Source organism: Urocampus carinirostris, unplaced genomic scaffold, assembly GCF_059441175.1.
Source record: "Urocampus carinirostris isolate Australia breed hairy pipefish unplaced genomic scaffold, RoL_Ucar_1.0 HiC_scaffold_67, whole genome shotgun sequence".
In the NCBI taxonomy this organism is placed as follows: domain Eukaryota; kingdom Metazoa; phylum Chordata; class Actinopteri; order Syngnathiformes; family Syngnathidae; genus Urocampus; species Urocampus carinirostris.
The window spans coordinates 62,501-70,000 of NW_028283174.1; the positions used below are offsets into that span (position 1 = coordinate 62,501).

At 60.2% G+C, this 7,500-nt stretch overlaps 2 non-coding genes across 2 annotated transcripts; both read left to right on the forward strand.

Moving 5' to 3' along the window:
* The first annotated feature begins 3,625 nt into the window (after positions 1 to 3,625).
* LOC148345196 (18S ribosomal RNA) lies at positions 3,626 to 5,612 on the forward strand. Its single transcript, XR_015848757.1, has one exon. It is a non-coding gene; the product is annotated as an 18S ribosomal RNA (ribosomal RNA).
* A 1,342-nt stretch (positions 5,613 to 6,954) lies between these two features.
* LOC148345197 (5.8S ribosomal RNA) lies at positions 6,955 to 7,108 on the forward strand. Its single transcript, XR_015848768.1, has one exon. It is a non-coding gene; the product is annotated as a 5.8S ribosomal RNA (ribosomal RNA).
* Positions 7,109 to 7,500: the final 392 nt, after the last annotated feature.

The window sequence follows — 7,500 nt, forward strand, 5'->3', positions numbered from 1 at the left end:
GCGGGCACAATTCCCCAAACACCGGTCCGATAATACGCGCGCATATCCCCAAACACCGGCCCGATAATACGCGCACAATTCCCCAAACACCGGCGCGGATTTCAGCCACTAGTGGCGGGCACAAGTCCCCCAACACTAGCCCGGGATTCAGCCACTAGTGGCGGGCACAATTCCCCAAACACCGGTCCGATAATACGCGCGCATATCCCCAAACACCGGCCCGATAATACGCGCACAATTCCCCAAACACCGGCGCGGATTTCAGCCACTATTGGCGGGCACAAGTCCCCCAACACTAGCCCGGGATTCAGCCACTAGTGGCGGGCACGATTCCCCAAACACCGGTCCGATAATACGCGCGCATATCCCCAAACACCGGCCCGATAATACGCGCACAATTCCCCAAACACCGGCCCGGATTTCAGCCACTAGTGGCGGGCACAAGTCCCCCAACACTAGCCAAGTTCTCAGCCACTAGTGGCGGGCACGATTCCCCAAACACCGGTCCGATAATACGCGCGCATATCCCCAAACACCGGCCCGATAATACGCGCACAATTCCCCAAACACCGGCCCGGATTTCAGCCACTAGTGGCGGGCACAAGTCCCCAAACACTAGCCAAGTTCTCAGCCACTAGTGGCGGGCACAATTCCCCAAACACCGGTCCGATAATACGCGCGCATATCCCCAAACACCGGCCCGATAATACGCGCACAATTCCCCAAACACCGGCCCGATAATACGCGCGCAATTCCCCAAACACCGGCCCGATAATACGCGCGCAATTCCCCAAACACCGGCCCGATAATACGCGCACATTTCCCCAAACACCGGCGCGGATTTCAGCCACTATTGGCGGGCACAAGTCCCCCAACACTAGCCCGGGATTCAGCCACTATTGGCGGGCACAAGTCCCCCAACACTAGCCCGGGATTCAGCCACTAGTGGCGGGCACGATTCCCCAAACACCGGCCCGGCGCTGAGTTTATGGCCTCCGAAAGGCCCATACATTCAGACGGGTCCATGTATTTTCAGTTTTCCGTAGCAGGTGTGATTGTTTGTTTAATTAGGTAGTTTGTGTTGGTGACGGTGTTCCTAACTGTGGTGGCTTGTTTGTAGAATGTGGGGCCCTGCGTTTGTGTTATGTTGATTTCTGGTAATTTACTTTTTACTAAGTAGTCTTTCAGGTTTTTGTTTCTTTTAAAGGCTGAGATGATTTTGTAATCTTGGATTATGCTTGTGTTCTGTAGTGTCTGATTTATATTTTGTCCATTCATTCAGACGGGTCCATGTATTTTCAGCGACAGCCGCAGTACCGCCAAAATCCATGCAGCGGCGCTGGATTTATGGCCTCCGAAAGGCCCATTCATTCAGACGGGTCCATGTATTTTCAGCGACAGCCGCAGTACCGCCAAAATCCATGCAGAGGCGCTGAGTTTATGGCCTCCGAAAGGCCCATTCATTCAGACGGGTCCATGTATTTTCAGCGACAGCAGCAGTACCGCCAAAATCCATGCAGCGGCGCTGTATTTATGGCCTCCGAAAGGCCCATTCATTACCAACGGGGCTGCAGTAGCATCCCGCGGCCACGCAGGGGCAGATATTGTGAGGGAATTACATGGTAGTGGACGGAGCGCCCATGCATTTCCAATGGGAGTGCAGTACCTCAAAAATCCGCTCCAAGCCACCGAACTTGAGGGCCCGACGTTCCCTCAACACTAGCCCAGTGCAATCGACATTTCGTTCTGTGTACATTGTTACACAGAATGACAATACAAGGGAATTATTATTATTATTATTATTATTATGTATTCAGCCACTAGTGGCGGGCACAATACCCCAAACACTGGCCCGGCGCTGGCTGAGTTTATGGCCTCCGAAAGGCCCATACATTCAGACGGGTCCATGTATTTTCAGTTTTCCGTAGCAGGTGTGATTGTTTGTTTAATTAGGTAGTTTGTGTTGGTGACGGTGTTCCTAACTGTGGTGGCTTGTTTGTAGAATGTGGGGCCCTGCGTTTGTGTTATGTTGATTTCTGGTAATTTACTTTTTACTAAGTAGTCTTTCAGGTTTTTGTTTCTTTTAAAGGCTGAGATGATTTTGTAATCTTGGATTATGCTTGTGTTCTGTAGTGTCTGATTTATATTTTGTCCATTCATTCAGACGGGTCCATGTATTTTCAGCGACAGCCGCAGTACCGCCAAAATCCATGCAGCGGCGCTGAGTTTATGGCCTCCGAAAGGCCCATTCATTCAGACGGGTCCATGTATTTTCAGCGACAGCCGCAGTACCGCCAAAATCCATGCAGCGGCGCTGGGTTTATGGAATCCGAAAGGCCCATTCATTCAGACGGGTCCATGTATTTTCAACGACAGCCGCAGTACCGCCAAAATCCATGCAGCGGCGCTGTATTTATGGCCTCCGAAAGGCCCATTCATTCCCAACGGGGCAGCAGTAGCATCGCGCGGCCACGCGGGGGCAGATATTGTGAGGGAATTACATTGTAGTGGACGGAGCGCCCATGTATTCCTATGGGCAATGCATTTCCAATGGGAGTGCAGTACCTCAAAAATCCGCTAGAGGGCCCCGAACTTGAGGGCCCGGCGTTCCCTCAAGTGCCGATTTTATACCCCCTTCTCCAGCCGACAGCCAGAATTATATTAGGGACTCGCAATTTTGAGAGGTGAGCACCAGGGCTAATCAGCGGCCACCCGTGACCATTGAGTCCGACAGAGCAGAGGCTAGGGGCGGCCTCGCATCTCGCAATTACCGAGGGAAGATGCCGGTTCTCGAAAAATTTCTAAGTTTTTCAAATTTTAAAGTATTGAAGTATTTAGGGCGCTTCCCGCGGCCCTGGCTTTTGCATGTACCCCTCTAAGCTCCGGTTCTCGAAAAATGTCTAAGTTTTTCAAACTTTAAAGTATTGAAGCCGGACTTCCGCGGAGGCTGACAGGGGGCCTCCATCGAAGCACCCTTCACCCCCGGGTGAGCCGGCGTCGGCCCACGGGCCTGCCGGTTCCCCAACTGAGCGATTGGCACACGAGACCCGCCTCGGAGGGCCCACGTCGGCCGGCGCAAGCCGGTGTTCGGGCGTGCGGCTCCTCCGGCTTTGCGGGTCAAGCTCCAGCGCCGAGGATACTAGGCAAACGTTGGGCCCCCCCGAGCCGAGTGGATACCCGCCTCAGAAAGAGCTGGGGCGGTACGTACGGACGGCCTCACTAAGAGGGAACGGAAGCTACTAAAGCACACGTATAACTGTCCGATGTGCGAACGAAAGTGAGGCCGGACGAATCCGATACGAGTTACGAGTGAGGCGGGATCCACGGCTGGCACTCGCGGGGCCCTCTTGCGAAACCATGCCTCGGCGTGAACCTTTTGGCGGCAGAACCAAGACGAACCGAGGTCGAGCTTCCGTCTCGAGCCACACCCAGACGTCCGACCGTCGCGGAGCCCGACGCCACGCGTGCTAGGGCTCCGCGCGAAACATCGTTTCACGACACCCGCTCGTCAGCCCGTCCGAACGTATACGAGTGTCGCGCGGCCCCCCGGGCCCGGCTGTAGCCACAGCCTCGTCCCGGACCAGGGCCGCACCGCCACCAGCAGCGCCCCCCCGGCGGCAGACGCACTCTGGTTGATCCTGCCAGTAGCATATGCTTGTTTTCAAGATTAAGCCATGCATGTCTAAGTACGAATGGCCAGTACAGTGAAACTGCGAACGGCTCATTAAATCAGTTATGGTTCCTTTGATCGCTCCACCGTTACTTGGATAACTGTGGCAAATCCAGAGCTAATACATGCAAACGAGCGCCGACTCGCGGGCGGGGCTCCGGCCTCGCCCCGGGGACGCGTGCATTTATCAGACACAAAAACCCACGCGGTGTCCGGCGGGCGGGGGCTCAGCCGTCGCGCGCGTCCCCCGCGTCCGGCCTCCGCCTCTCCGGGCGGGGGCGTAAGCGGCGCGGGCGGCTCCGCGCGCGCCGGTCCTCGTTCCGCCGGCCCGGCCCCCCCTTTGTGTTGACTCAGGATAACCTCGTGCCGATCGCTCGCCCACCCGAGGCGGCGACGACTCATTCGAATGTCTGCCCTATCAACTTTCGATGGTAGACTCTGCGCCTACCATGGTGACCACGGGTAACGGGGAATCAGGGTTCGATTCCGGAGAGGGAGCATGAGAAACGGCTACCACATCCAAGGAAGGCAGCAGGCGCGCAAATTACCCACTCCCGACACGGGGAGGTAGTGACGAAAAATAACAATACGGGACTCGTTCGAGTCTCCGTAATTGGAATGAGCCGAACACAAACCCATCGGCCAGCATCCATTGGAGGGCAAGTCTGGTGCCAGCAGCCGCGGTAATTCCAGCTCCAATAGCGTATTTTAAAGTTGCTGCAGTTAAAAAGCTCCTAGTTGGACCCCGGGACGCGAGCTGACGGTCCGCCGCGAGGCGTGCATCCGTCTGTCCCAGCCCCTGCCTCTCGGCAAAAGCCCCCGTGATGCCCTTCGCTGGGTGTCACTCGCGGGGCCCGAAGCGTTTACTTTGAGGAAATTAGAGTGTTCAAAGCAGGCCACACGGCCGCCCCTGCATATCGCAGCTGGGAATAATGGAATAGGACTCCGGTTCTATTTTGTGGGTTGTCATGAACTGGGGCCATGATTAAGAGGGACGGCCGGGGGCATTCGTACTGCGCCGCTAGAGGTGAAATTCTTGGACCGGCGCAAGACGGACGAGAGCGAAAGCATTTGCCAAGAATGTTTTCATTAATCAAGAACGAAAGTCGGAGGTTCGAAGACGATCAGATACCGTCCTAGTTCCGACCATAAACGATGCCGACTCGCGATCCGGCGGCGTTATTCCCATGACCCGCCGAGCAGCACCCGGGAAACCGACCAAGTGTCTGGGTTCCGGGGGGAGTATTGTTGCAAAGCTGAAACTTAAAGGAATTGACGGAAGGGCACCACCAGGAGTGGAGCATGCGGCTTAATTTGACTCAACACGGGAAACCTCACCCGGCCCGGACACGGAAAGGATTGACAGATTGAAGGCTCTTTCTCGATACCGTGGGTGGTGGTGCATGGCCGTTCGTAGTTGGTGGAGCGATTTGTCTGGTTAATTCCGATAACGAACGAGACTCAAACATACTAAATAGTACCGCGGCCCCCCGCGCGGTCGGCGGCAGAAAACTTCTTAGAGGGACAAGTGGCTCTCAGCCACACGAGAATGAGCAATAACAGGTCTGTGATGCCCTTAGATGTCCGGGGCTGCACGCGCGCCACACTGAGCGTATAAGCGCGTCGTCTATCCCCGCGCCGGCAGGCGCGGGTAATCCTATGAACCCCGCTCGTGACAGGGCCTGGGGATTGCAATTATTTCCCACCAACGAGGAATTCCCAGTAAGCGCGGGTCATTAGCCTGCGTTGATTAAGTCCCTGCCCTTTGTACACACCGCCCGTCGCTACTACCGATCGGATGGCTTAGTGAGGTCCTCGGATAGTCCCCGCCGGGGCCGGCCCCGGCTCCGGCGGTGTGCCAGAAGACGGTCGAACTTGACTATCTAGAGGAAGTAAAAGTCGTAACAAGGTTTCTGTAGGTGAACCTGCAGAAGGATCATTAACGTACGAGCGGCAGCAGATCCGCCTCGGTACACCCCCGACGAGCCAGACGCCGAGGGCGGCGGGTCGTCGCAGGCGGAGGAAGAGGGTAGACCGGGACGGGACGGGACGGGGGGCGCGGCGCGGGTCACTCCCGGGCCGCGCGTCGGAGCGAGTTCGGCGGGCGCCACGCGGCGCGGCGCGACGCGAGAAAAGGCGGCGGGCGATGTCGCGCTACCTCCGTGCGAGCGGGGTAGCGCGCTCGTCCGACGACCCCAGTAGCGCGGCGCGGCGCGACGACAGGCGACCGCCAGCGACGGGCGAAAGGCGGCGGCCGTGCGCGGGACCCCCGTAACCGGGGAATCCCCCTATGCCGACGACCCTAGCTCGGCGCGGTTCTCGCGCTTCCGGCGCGCGCTTCCGGGGCGGCACTCGCCTCGACGACCTCCCGTCCTTTAAAGGTAACGGTTCGGGCCGGCGCCCCGGCGTCCGTCCGCCCGTCGGTGTCGCGTGTCCGTGCGGCGCGGGGCTGCTCTCGGCGAGGGTCGCCGAGCAAGCGGATCCCCGCACGGATCACAACGGCCGTATGGCGGCGGCGTCGGGACGCCCGCCCGAGACGAAGGTTCAGGGCGACGAAACGGTGCTCCCACCGGCTACCTTTTTCCCCGGCCAAACGCGTCCGTCGGCCGGAGCCCTCGAGGGGCCGCGTAGCGCGCGCGTGGGCCGGCCCCCGGACACCGGAGTTCCTCCCGGGGCTCCGGACACCGGGGGTTCGGTTCCGCGCGGTCCGCCGCGGTCTCCTCTGTCCATCCATAGTCCGGGCAGGCCGCGGCCGGGTCGGGGGCCAGTCCCCCCTCGGTGTCAGCGCGGTCGCGCCGCCCTTGTAAACCAAACCCACTCGCTGACGGGTAGCAACACCCAAAGCGTCGCTTCGCGGCGCGGCGGGGCTTCCAAGTCGGATGGCCTTCCGGGGTCCGGGTAGGAGACGCCGGGGGCCGGCCTCAGCGCCGAGCCCCCGACCTACCCGGCGAGTCCGGTCGCCGAGTCGTGTCAGGCCCGAGCGGGAGACGCCGGGCGCCGGCCTCAGCGCCGAGCGCCCGACCTACCCGGGCCGACGCACGTCTCGGGCGCCGTCGCGGCCCCGAGCGGGAGACGCCGGGCGCCGGCCTCAGCGCCGCGCGCCCGACCCGCTCGGCTCGTCGCGGCGTCGCGCGTATCGCGCCCGTCGGTAACCGCGCCGCGGGTTAGGGGCTCGCTCGCGGGAGCGACCGAACGGCACCCGCGGCGCGTTCGTCTCCGGTACAAACCCTGTCGTGAATTTGTCTCCGATCGTCCCGGGCGGACGTAAAAGGGCCCAAACGTACGACTCTTAGCGGTGGATCACTCGGCTCGTGCGTCGATGAAGAACGCAGCTAGCTGCGAGAACTAATGTGATTTGCAGGACACATTGATCATCGACACTTTGAACGCACATTGCGGCCCCGGTTTTACCCCGGGGCCACGCCTGTCTGAGCGGCGCTTTCCAATCGATCGGACGCGGGCCGGGCCCTCCGCGACATTCCGCCGGTCCGTCCGGCGGGTGGCGCGAGAACCCGGTCCGCGCGGGCGAGGCTCGGGCCCTCCGCGACATTCCGCCGGTCCGCCCGGCGGGTGGCGCGCGACCCGTGTCCCCGCCCACTCCGCGGCTGGGGTTTCGCAGGGACCCCCGTCCCTTCGTACCCTCAAATACAGACTCGGGCGGCGCTCCGTGTCCGTCCGCCCGTCGGTGTCGCGCGTCCGCGCGTCCGGAGGTGCTTCTCGGCTGCCGGTGAGTACGGCTGGTACTTAGCATACCGAGAAGGTGCTCCGCGCGCGCGGCTCCGCGCGGCGGCCCGTATGGCGGCGGCGCTCGGCGCCCTCCTCAGGTAAAG